At 38.2% G+C, this 13,046-nt stretch overlaps 1 protein-coding gene across 4 annotated transcripts in view; it reads right to left on the bottom strand.

Moving 5' to 3' along the window:
• Nucleotides 1-13,046, bottom strand: part of taok1a (TAO kinase 1a) — a 168,514-nt gene that overhangs the window by 119,527 nt on the left and 35,941 nt on the right. The gene's annotated exons all lie outside the window — the stretch shown is intronic.

Below are 13,046 nucleotides of genomic sequence, written 5' to 3'. Positions count from 1 at the left end.
AATTATAGCCCCTTAATTCACATCCCTAACCACCCAGCCCAAAATATCCCACCTTCTCTGGATATATTGCTTTGCCTAAATGCAGGGAAACAGCAGATTACAGTAAGTAGAGCAACAGATGGAAGAGCAATAAAAAGCAAATACAAGTATCACAGAAAATGAGCAAAAAGTAGCTGAAGGGTGACATTAAAAAGTCAGCGTGAAATAGTTTGCAAATTCAAAAGATACGTTGTAAAGACAGAACTTTGTCAATTTTTATTCTGCTACTTTGCATAAATGCTTATATCATTTGCAAATGCATTTGCTGAATTTGCACACTACTTGCCCTGTAAACATTCTGCAAAACATTTAAGGTCAGAACTTCACCAGGTTGTTACTGTAATGTCAATCAGTCAAGGACAAAAGAGGAACCATTTAAACTGTTCTGATTCCTTTAGTCAGTTGCTTAAGTTAGAAATTATACAAATTTACCATCTTTTTACATTATTTTTCAAAATTCCTTTTCACAAACTCTTTTTTCCTCTCACAGACTGATCAATCTATTTGTATTCCTTTTCTATCACTTCTATTTCTCCCTCAAATCAATGGCTGGATTTTCCAGAACAAGGCTTGATGCCTTACTCTTCATTCCCCATTCTGCCAGAATAACTGCTTATTATTTTTTCCTTGAAAGAAGGAAGAGCACTCTGATACAGCAGCCTCTCTGGGTCCAAACAAGGGTGTAATTATTCTTCCTTCATGTCTTTATGATCGCAAGATGCTGCTGATTATCAAAAACATCAAGTATGGCAAGCCTACACCACTCTGTAACTTTGTAAGGTTTTCTGCTATTGTAATTATGTGCGCAGTATGTGACTGTTGGTATTGTATTTTGCACTGGTTTAGTTTGGCTATATTCATGTATGGTTGAATGACAAATTTGCACTTGTGGAAGTTTGTGGCCGATGGAGACAGTACTAGCAAATGAAGAAAACTCTCAAACAGTGTGTGAGCTGATTAGAACAAGCTCCTCTCGATAAGCTCCACCTGAAACCTAAAAGATGGGAAACTCTGCCCCTAACTTTGTAGAATCAAAGCCATTACAATCTTCAATGCTGTGAAACACTAATAAAAACTGAAAAATCTTAAAATCAAATTAAAACATAATAGCACTATTCTTTCTTTCCTTTCTCAGAGCTTTGCAATTGACATTTCAATGAATGAGTTTGCAGTTCCTGCTTAAGGACTGGAGAAATTTCAGTCAGCTACTGTTTTACCATCAGAATCAAGCAACCGTGCATGGCAGGTCTGAAAATACTGTTATTTGCATTGGAATACCAAACCTGCTGGTTATTTCACAGGTAAAAGCTGGCAAAACTCTACAGACAACACACATAAAAGTTGCTGGTGAATGCAGCAGGCCAGGCAGCATCTCTAGGAAGAGGCGCAGTCGACGTTTCAGGCCAAGACCCTTCGTCAGGACTAACTGAAGGAAGAGTGAGTAAGGGATTTGAAAGTTGGAGGGGGAAGGGGAGATCCAAAATGATAGGAGAAGACAGGAGGGGAAGGGATGGAGCCAAGAGCTGGACAGGTGATAGGCAAAAGGGATACGAGAGGATCATGGGACAGGAGGTCCGGGGAAGAAAGACAAGGGGGGGGGGGGCCCAGAATGTCCCTCTGAATATACTCCTTGCCCATCCTCTGGGTCCCCCCCACTCCTTGTCTTTCTTCCCGGACCTCCTGTCCCATGATCCTCTCGTATCCCTTTTGCCTATCACCTGTCCAGCTCTTGGTTCCATCCCTCCCCCTCCTGTCTTCTCCTATCATTTTGGATCTCCCCCTCCAACTTTCAAATCCCTTACTCACTCTTCCTTCAGTTGCTGCCTGGCCTGCTGCGTTCACCAGCAACTTTTATGTGTGTTGCTTGAATTTCCAGCATCTACAGAATTCCTGTTGTTTGCGTTTTTAAAAACTCTACAGAATTCTGGTCACTGAAGCTCATTCAAGTTATCAAGAACTCAAAACCAAAATTGACCAAGTTTCAGGATGGCATTTTGCCCTCACCAGGGTCAGTATCAGTTTAAATTTACAGCAGGTTATGATACAAGAATCTTTCATGCTGAACGATATAGAACCAAGCCCAATCAAAGCCTTAAGATATCCAACTCACGGGCTGGGATTGGATAGATTAAAAGTAGCAAAATAAAGAAAGCCAACAAAGACAATCAAAAAGACATCTGACTCTCAGTCTGCATTCTGCCAGAGAGCCTTAACACAGTTCTGAAGTATCTTTTAAATCATTTTCACAATACACATTCTGTGGCTATACGATGTCAAAACATGAAATTGTCACCTCTGAGAAAAAGCTAATAATACACGATGAATCAGTTTAAGTACTAAAACAATACTGAATAACAACTCAGTATTAAAACAACTTTCGAATCTCTTCCTTCCTTTGAGTTTTACTTCCTCCTGCTTCTTTTCCCCCTGCTATCCGAAGGGAGAGCGTTCTATGAAACGGTCCGTAAGCCGGAATGTCGTAAAGTGAATAAGCAATTATCACTTATTAATATGGAAAAAATTTTGAGAATTCCCGGACCCAAAAAATAACCTACAAAATCATGCCAAATAACACATAAAACCTAATAGTAACATATAGTAAAAGCAGGAATGATATGATAAATACACAGCCTATATAAAGTAGAAATACTTTTCTGCAGCACTAACATAGCGAAAATCTCACGGAAGCGCTCTCCAGTAACCTTTAAGCTATGAAGTTGCCAGATTATACCAAATATCACATAAAAATACACAGCCTATATAAAGTAGAAATAATGTACAGTGTAGTTTCACTTACCGGAATCGGGATGACTCCAATAAATTGCAGTTTCGTCACAGTTAAACACTTGCTTATACGAATAACCACCTGACGCAATCAGCAATCGCCTCTGATCTGGGCCGACATTTACGTGCCAGGCGGCATCTAATTAATTAGCTCGTTACTTCAGGTTTTTTCTTAAAGATGTGCTGGGTGCGTTCCGACTACCGCTGCATTCTTCGCTGCAATGTATCGGTCTGCGGCCTGGAGGTTGGGGGACTACTGCTTAAACTATGAAGCCGCCCTCACCTTAGAAACCAATCAAACCACCCATGACTACCTTTAAATTCCATTTTTGCAACACTTTCATCACCATCATCCAGTGCTTACTGTTTCAGCTTATTAAAAAGACTGACTGATTTTTCAAGTATAAGAAAACTTAATGGAACACCACGCTTTGTACACCCATCAATCCACTCAAGCAATAGACTTTCCATTTTATCCATTATTGGATGCCGACTAAGAGAGACCACTTTGCTACGAGCAGAACAAACAGTAACATCGACAGCTTTCAAAATTCTTTCTTTCTGCGTATAAATAGTGCAAATGGTGGACGCAGGCAAGTTCAACGCGTGGACAATGTCCTTACTTCGTTCACCATGATCGAAACACTTAATTATGTCTAGTTTTATGCTAAGTGTAACACCCTTACGAGCTCTTTTAGGCTTTTCCGATACCTTAGAACTCATCTTGCTAACAGATGCACAAATCGAGATAAAGCACGTGTTTAAGCAATGCCAGCTAGAATGCAGTTCCAGGGGAGGAGCTTGGCTGTTCGGGGCGCGCGCTGCCTTTTTCGTAAAAGTGAAAACACCTTCTGTTAGCAGAAACAGGTAACAAATGTAGGTCTTTCGTAACAGCGAGGTGTTGTAAAGCGAACGTTCGGAAAACGGGGGCCACCTGTATACAATTTGAGCTTTTTTATTATTATGCCTATATGAAATATTTTACATTGAGATTTTATATCTTCAGGAGACTGAAATAATAGTTTTATTTTCTGAATTGCATTGCAAGTGGCACGATATTCAAAAACACAAATCAAATGTAATATTAACATAAAACAGCAGCATTCTAAAATTCACAAGATGGTTGGCTCATACAGATGATTGTATCACATTCAGTCAGCATTCAAATGCATCATTCTTCTTGTCTATTAAGTCCTCAATCCTGTTTTTGTCTATACACATAGCAACAAACTAATATAAACACTAAAATAGATTTCTGAACGACAGTGCAAAAACTTTGTTAATTTTTTATGGCTTAACCAGATAATTTAAACAATTCAAAATGACAATTAGAAAAAAATACTTTCTTAATGTAATATCATTCAGAGAATTGAAAATTCATTTTGATTGCAACACATATTAAACAATAATATCCCAAGGAAAATTGTCAATAATTTGACATTACCAAACTTGTCCAACATGAAGGTTCATGTACCAACCTCAGCTTAGTATTGCCCACCATTGAGAACATCTACCATAAACGCTGCCTGGGCAGGGCGAAAAGCATTATCAAGGATGCATCCCACCCTAACCATGGACTTTTTACTCTCCTCCCATCCGGTAGGCGCTACAGGAGTCTCCGTTCCCGCACCAGCAGGCACAGGAAGAGCTTCTTCCGTGAGGCTGTGACCCTGCTGAGCCTCACATCACAGCGCTAAGCAATATTGCACCCATACTGTACTGCCTCAGTACTTTTATATTTGTGTGCTGTAGCACTTACTTTTTATTTGCAGTTGTTTTGTAAATAACACTATTCTTTGCATTTCTGGTTAGATGCTAACTGCATTTTACTGGCTTTGTATCTGTACTCGGCACAATGACAACAAAGTTGAATCTAAACTAATCTAATCTTGTGTATCAACCAATTAGCCTGATGCAGCTCTCAAATGATATTTGGATACTTAAAAAATACATGTAGATTCAAAATAACAAATAGATTAAATTCAAAAAACTAAGCAAACTATGCAGCAAATGAGTCACAAAACCACAAGCCTACTCGTCACAAAGACAATTTGGCAATATTCAATTCCACTGGCTAAACCAATTATAGTGCTTGTTCTCAAAAAAGATTGCTAGCAATGCTAAGACAACACAAACTCTCATCTGAAAAAATGCAGCCAAAAAGTAAACTTTGACCCATAAATACTGTACTATATAGCATTATTCACAAGGTTATTCAAATAACATCCACGACAACATTTCATTATCACATACATTATGGAGGTAATTTTTAATTCCAATTTTTTTAATTATCCAGGATCTAGCCTCGGAAGCTCTTCCTTTCTGACTCATATGAATGCCCAAAGTTCTACACCCAAGACAACTCAATATAACATTTGGAAGCACATGCAGGTTGTTTTTAGGTATGTTACCTGTGATGTGACCTGCATACAATTTAAATTAATGACGACTATCTATCAAGTTAAAAAACCATTTTAATGTCATTCAAATCGAATTAGAAGAAAATTGCAAGAAAGGACTAAGCATAGATTTGTAAGGTTACAATTCAAGACTGCTTTATGGTCCTTTATAAGGTTTAGCTTGATAGCCAGCCATAACCTTTCAACAGTACTGAAAACTGATTCTTAAATTGACTTGGGACTCAGACCAGCACCAAAGTTTGCATTAAAAATTCTCATCCAAATACTTAAATGTCACAGAGTCATACAACACGATACAAGCTCTTCAGCTCAACTAGTCCATACCAACTACGTTGCCCAGTCAACTCACCCAAATTTCCTGTATTCCGCCCATATCCCTCAAATTCGGCCCCTCCACCTTACTATATCCAAGTTCTTCTTAAATGATATTATTGTACCAGCCTCAACAAATTCTGGCAGGATATTCCATATACTCACCACCCTCACTGTGAAAAAGTTGCCCCATTTAAATCTTGCCCCTCACTCCGAATTCCTTCTGAATGTGTTACTTAACGCAAATTCAGATCCCTGAAATAATTCAATTTCCCTTTGACCCCAGTCTTGCATTAGCATACTTTTTAAACCATGAATGGCGTTCAACCTCAGTCAGGTGCACCAGAACTCCTCCTTATGCACTACTACTCTAACTCAGAATTCACTTCTCTGAAAGCTTTCAATCAACCCATCCTGATACCTCCTGGGTAATTAGCTTTCTATTCCTTAATTACACATCAGTGAAGTCCTTTGAAATCCACCCACCCATCCCACCCCCATGTAGTATATTTAACTTGTTGCTGTTTAAGATATGCCCAATGATTCAGCACTAACATTTGCAGCCCTAATTAGGATTAGCAAATATTGCATATATGACTTCAGACTTCCTGAATTTAAAAAAGGCCCAACCATGAGCATGAGGTATACAAAAGGCAAAAAATAACAGCTAAATATTAAATAACAAGAGAAAATCTGCACAGGTGCTGGAAATTAAGGTCCTGCTGAAGGTCTCAGCCCGAAATGCTGACTGTACTCTTTTCCATAGATGCTGCCTGGCCTGCTGAGTTTCTCCAACATTTTGTGTGTGTGGCCAAGTACTGTTCTGCTTTGCATTCCACCCTCACCCCTCCACAATTTCTTTTCATTCTGAAACACAAGGGTGAGTGAGCTAGGGCTTTTCTCTTTAGGAGGTGGATGACAGCACTTGATAAGAAGTGTATAAGATGATCAGAGGTGTATAGGATAAGAGGCACAGACAGAGTGACTGCCGACATTATCCCACAGCAGCAATACCTAATACCAAAGGACATAATTTTCAGGTGATAGGAGAAAAGCATGGGGGATATCAGAGGTATGTTTTCTTTACAAAAGAGAGTGGTGGATGTGTGGAATGTGCTTCCAGGAGTGCTGGTGTAGAGGCAGATACATCAGCGACATTTACGAGACTCTTACGATAGGTACATGGATGAAAGAAATAAGTAGGGCTATGTGGGAGAGAAGGGTTAGATTGATCTTGGTGTAGGTTAAAAGTTAACAGAACAGGAAAAGACGGATGTGTGTCTGAAAAGCTGGTGCAGGGAGCACAGATTCAGGGCTTTGGATCACTAGACTCTCTTGTCAGGTGGACACAACCTGCACAAGAGGAAAAGGATGCACTTGAACGAGAGGGTTACAGATATTCTAGTGATGAAATATGCTTTTGCCAACTTGAGAGGTTTAAACAAGACTGACAAGGTGTGGGGCTCAAGAGAGCAATATCAGTGAGAAGGCAGGGGAGTGTGCAGCAACCAAACATACAAGCCTAGAAATCAGGATAACCCTGTTTACTGTAAAAAAAAAAGATAGATGCAATTTAAAGCAGTGAACCTATTTCAATGCATGTAGCATAACAGATAAGATGAATGAACTGTAGATGACTGGGATATTGTGGCCACTGCAAAAACATGGCTGAGAGAACTGAAAGGTCAATGTTCCATGATATGATGCTTTAGATGTGACAGAGAAACATGCAGGGGTGAAGGAGGTGTTAACAGCAGTACTTAAAGAGGACATTCTTGAGGGATTTTCTAATGAAGCATTTGGGTAGAACTCAGAAATAAGGGGATGGTCACATTGATAGAGTTATACTACAAACATCTCCCCCCCACCCCCGCCCCAATAGTCAGCGGGAATATGAGGAGCAGCTGTGTTGTGAAATTGCCGTCGTGAGAATGGTAGGATAGTGCTAGTGGGAGAGAATAATTTTCTGGGTTTCAATTTGGCCACACATACTGCAAATAACCTGGAGAAATGGAATTTGTGCAGTGTATTCCAGACCACTTGCTCAACTTTGGAATGAGTAATACTGGACATTCTCTTAGAAAACGAGGTGGGCAAGCGACCACGATTCTATTAGTTTTAAAATAGTTATGGAAAAAAAGATAAAAATGGTCCACAGATTAAAGTCTTGAACTGAAGCTTGGCCAACCTTGAGGACAGTCATATCATGAGACCAGGGTCGCATGGGATTCCAGGGCAGTTACGGAGATGAATTCAGAAGTGGCTTGATAATAGGAAACAGAGGGGGATAACTGTAGGTTGAGTACCCAATTTCTTTTTTTACAATTGCAAGGCACTGCTGGATATTGAGAACATCAACTACTGCAGGTCTACCCCATCAGTGAATTGGTCAATAGTGATGGAGCTGGACTTGTAGCTTACCACCGCTGTGTTGTCGACTGAAATTGCTGCACACCACTGTTGCGCAGAGGTAGTGTGCAGTCCAACCAATTGGGCAAATAATTGTCTTGGATGTTTTTCTTGTGATTACAAGATCCTTTTGGACATTGGTAATGTTGAATGCCTCAAGTCCACTTCACTGGTTCATTGGTGAGACTAGCAGCTGGGGTGTGGACTAGCTTTCATGCCACAGTGCTGTCTGCTGCAGCCAACTCTGCTCAGCATGAACCAGTTAGGCCAAAGGTCTTGTTCCTCTGCTATATTATTATGATTCCACGACATAACTATAGAAAATCTGAATCAGTACTTTCCATTCATGCAAAACAACTTTCACTTGTTTTCTTTTCTATCCTTTTCCTATTTCCTGCATCTTGAAGCTTATTTATCTCCAACTTAAATAAGCCCCAACAGAAGGTCATAGACCTGAAACTTTAACGATTTCACATGCCAAAGATACTACCTGATGTTGAATTAGACTGTAAAATTATTTCTTTGCAGTTTGAACTTTCTCATGCTAATTTGTATTTTATATAACTACCTATGTACAGTATATGCAACTGTTCAGTATGTCCACCAGTGGTTGCAGTTCTTTGTATTATTCTGGAAGCCTCTTTTATATTGAATTATTTGAATAAGGGCTCACAATTTGTTTTCTTCTTATTTTCTTTCCACTACTCTCCATTTCCAATTCCTTTGTTCTATCAATGCTTAATAAAACAATCATGAAGCAACAAATTTTATGTCTCTTTGAGTATTTCTCAAGTTTCCCATGTCTAACTTCATTTCAGGACATTGTGATCATAAATGAACTAGCTTCAATTAAGCTTTCAACAGCAGAGCCCCTGTCAATTTTGTAAGATCATAGCTGATGTAATGTAACTTCAACTCTGTATTCCTGTCCACCCAGTCACCTTTAACCCATTTGCTTATCAAGTATCTATCTACTGTTGCTTTGAAAATACTCACTCGACTTCTACTGTCTTTTGATGGAAGTTCCAAGCATTTACTTGCCCAGAAAGTAAAATCCACATTGTCCATTGTAAGTGGATGACCCCTTATTTTTAAATCTAGTTCTAATGCTCCCGTAAGAAACATTCTCTCCATAAATATCGTGCCAAGACACCTCAGTATACTACATATTACAATCAGTCTCTCTTAGACTTCAACAGGTAGAAGTTTTTACAACTTTTCCACATAAATCAACCTGCCCATTCCAGTGTCTTGGTTTCATAAGTCTTCTCTGGACTGCTTCTAGTAGAATAGTTGCTTCCGTAAACTACTGTGCACTATACTCCATTTGTGGTGTAGCCAATGTCCTATACAACTGAAGCATAACCTCCCTGCTACACATACAAGGACTGACAAAATGCAAAGCAATTAACGTAGAGTGAAAAGTTAATTACATGCCCTTTGCTTGAACTAGAAAACCGGCATGTGCTTCTCAGCAATGATAATGCTCCAAATATTCTCCATTATTTTAATAGTTGGAAAATCACTTATTTTAAAAAATAAAGCAGATTAATACAGACGTTTGACATCAGTACATAATATTTCCAGAATCTCCAAGGAATTGTTTGCAACACACTACTAGGAAGGATGAATGGATAAAATATATATTTCATTATTATTGTATTTGCCACAGTGCAAATTGCAATAATAAAACAGGCAAGATCAAGCAAATCAACTGTCTAATTTTAATAGTTTTATGTAGTTTTTTCTAATGGGATAACTGTTGAACCATTGAAGTAGTAATGTAAATTGCAGGTTAGTTTAATAAAAAAATGTTAGTCAAGACAGCAAAGGAGAATGTGAGCTATTTTTAAAAAATTGTTCATTTTATCAGTGTCTGGACACAGGCAAGAATTACAGCCCAATGCCTTACAAAGCTATTTAAAAGTTAACCATATTGATGGTCTGGAGTCCATCATGGGCCAGATGGAAAGGGTGGTAGATTTATTCCCTCAATGGGCATTAGTGAACCAAATGGGTATATAGGACAATCTAATAGTTTTCTAGTCAGCTTACTACTGACTAATTTGTTAATTTAAATTGCCCATTGTTGAATGAACTTAAATACAAAAGCCGTTATTTTGGGATACCCCCCCCCCCACTCATCTCTGGAGTATTAGATCATCTGGACCAATTATGGTTATTTAACTGCTCCGCCACATCAATAATGCTTGTCTGCATTGTGTGTAGAGTTCTCTTTTAATCTTACCAAGAACATGTACGTCAGCAATTTGACAGTTTGATCAAATAGTGGGATATTAAAAACAGAACAAGCATTTTGTTAGTTGTGTGTACTTCTGTGGCTACTGATGTAATGGACAACCAATACTTCCCTTAATACCACTAACACCAAAGTTATATGGAAAGGGCAGCTGCTACTGCAGTCCAGATGACCAGATTAATCACTCACTCAGAAGCAAGACTGCATGTAATAAATAATTTCAGAAGGTGTGTAATGCAAAGAGCCACAACTAACATCCAAGCAAGTAAAGGAATGGATTTAGGGGATAAAAATCAACATTCTTTACAGTCATTCTGATGAAGATATAGTATGTGTTACTAGTACTCCCTGATACTGTGACATGCATACATTGGTCTTGGTTTCCCACTGAATAATGACAGAAATTTAAGTAAAAATAGGATACAAAATGTTTGCATCTTTGCTGTCCACTATTATTAGAACACATAGATGTGCCTAGATAGCAACTCCTACTGGACAGCACTGCCTTAAGTAGATATTATGATGCCTACATTTGCTTATCTAATAATCCAGCACAACGCTTAGCCCATTATCTATAAAAGTGCACTAGGCTTTTATGACAACATGCAATCCAGCTTTTTATCATTTAACAATGTGCAGTTGTGAAATTTAAAGAAATGGCTCATGTCTTAATAAAGTATGTAGCTAACTGTAATTAGTAATTGATCAAAATATAATCAGTCTTGTTGAAAGCAAATAATTGATGAGAATAGAATTTCAATGTACCAGATTAACAAAATTCAAAATTGCAACAGAAAAGAAATCTTAATACAAGATGGAGTTTTACCATCCCAGTTCACATTTTGCTTTTGTCTAAAATTATATTCATAACCAGCTTCTGACCTGTGGAAGGGCAGATAGTACAGGCAGAAGCAAAATGGTGTAATAAATTATGCGCTGGAATTTTCCTGCAAATATCGTCCCACTTAAGCATGAAAAAAATAAAGCACATAGGCAGCAAAATAGATCAGGTTTCTTTCCAAAAGTCAACAAAACACATGGCCATTTGGGTCATAGAAAAGCATCCTTATTGGCAGTCAATTTATTACAGCTCACAAAAAAGAGGTACATTTCAGAACATTACCATTCACTAAATGGACAAGCATCTTGGCTAGGATCCAGTACTATAACACTGCAAGGAAATAAATCTGGGTATCTGCATATCAAATGATCTCATGCAGAGCTTTTCTAAGGTCTTCTCTTCAGAAAGGGTGGTGACACTGGCAAGAAAACAAAAGGTATACCATAGACAACTTATTTTAATTCTGACAAAAAGTGCTGCACTTTTCTATCCTGGTGAGAAAGTTCAAAGAAGAGTGCATAAGCAGCAAAATTTCTGTCTTAATAACACCTCCTACATTAAAAAAAATACACTAAGTGCTAGAGTAAAAGATGCCCCTGCATTCTGAGGTTCTGGGTAGAGTAAGCTCTTCCAGCATCACCCCTTAAGAGCACAAAAAAATAGATCATCATAGTTGACATCCAAATCTACACAATCAATGAGTGCAATTGTTATACAGGGATTACGTTTCACAGCCACATCCTATTTTGACATAGCCTGATACCCAAATATCCATTAAAAGCAGTTATGACTGAATAATGACCACAAGCAGCAACTTACACTGACTTATTTGCTTGACTACATATGCTGAGACCAATATTTTATCACATCTGCTCCCCATCTTAAATCAACCCCAGCTTCTTATCTGATTTAGCAACTCATCACCTTTAGCTTCTAAGAAGCCAATTTACTTCAGACTCATGAATTAGTCAGTAAAATTGTATTTAAATATCAAGAAACAGAAATGTGACAAGTTCTACCAGTGCATTTCTGTATTCCATATTTAAACACAGGACAGAGCTATTCAAATATATTATCTTTGACTAAATATAAATGGAACATTACTGCACCTATTACAGTTGCATTGCAATGAAAAATCTAAACTAAGCACTTTATTTTATCACTTTAAACACATGATAAACAAAAATGATGATAAGGCTGATGTTTTGGAAGGTAACTAGTAGTAGAATCAGTGAACACCATAAATGTGAATTGGGATGATGAAGTTAAGCCACACTGCTTGCAACTGGAGTGGGGGCTCATGTCTTTCCAGTGTGGGGATAAGCTCTGGATAAAGTAGCAATAATAGAGTTATAGATTCTAGAAAAAAATGGTAATTGGATGCAGATACATCAAGAATGTTGGAGTATAAACACACATTAGTAAGGACACCTTCTGACCATGGGAATCCAAACCAAGAAAAATGTACTGCAGATAAATACCAAATTGGAGTATCTGAGATTATAGTGGATCATGGATACCCATCTTTTAAAATTATAATCTACAAATCTATATTATTTCAATCGTTACATTCCAGAAAATAAAAGAGCACAACGCACATCTGACTTTCAAAAGCAACATCTTCGTCAAAAGGTTACCATAGTTAGACACACAATTTGGATGTACAAGTATATTAGTTCCTAACTTGCTATAAAATTACAAACTCCTTTCTGTATAAAGAAAACAAAATTACTCATCCAGGACTCCCTAGAGAATGTTATAGTTACTTCGGTCCTCGTAACTGATGCGGAAACATTTTCCCTTTCACTCTCCTTTAAATGAACAGCTGTCTGGAGTGGAACAGACTGCAGATTTTAGAAATACAGGTCCACAATCCCTTATCCGAAATCCTTGGGGCCAGCTGCATCTCGGAATTCAGAATTCTTTGGATTTCAGAATCCCTCCTTATTGGTTCCAGGATCCCCCCGTGGATACCAAAAAA

The sequence above is a fragment of the Mobula hypostoma genome, chromosome 23 (genome assembly GCF_963921235.1).
Source record: "Mobula hypostoma chromosome 23, sMobHyp1.1, whole genome shotgun sequence".
In the NCBI taxonomy this organism is placed as follows: domain Eukaryota; kingdom Metazoa; phylum Chordata; class Chondrichthyes; order Myliobatiformes; family Myliobatidae; genus Mobula; species Mobula hypostoma.
Note: the sequence above shows the minus strand (reverse complement) of the source record. Positions and strands in the feature narration are given on the sequence as shown.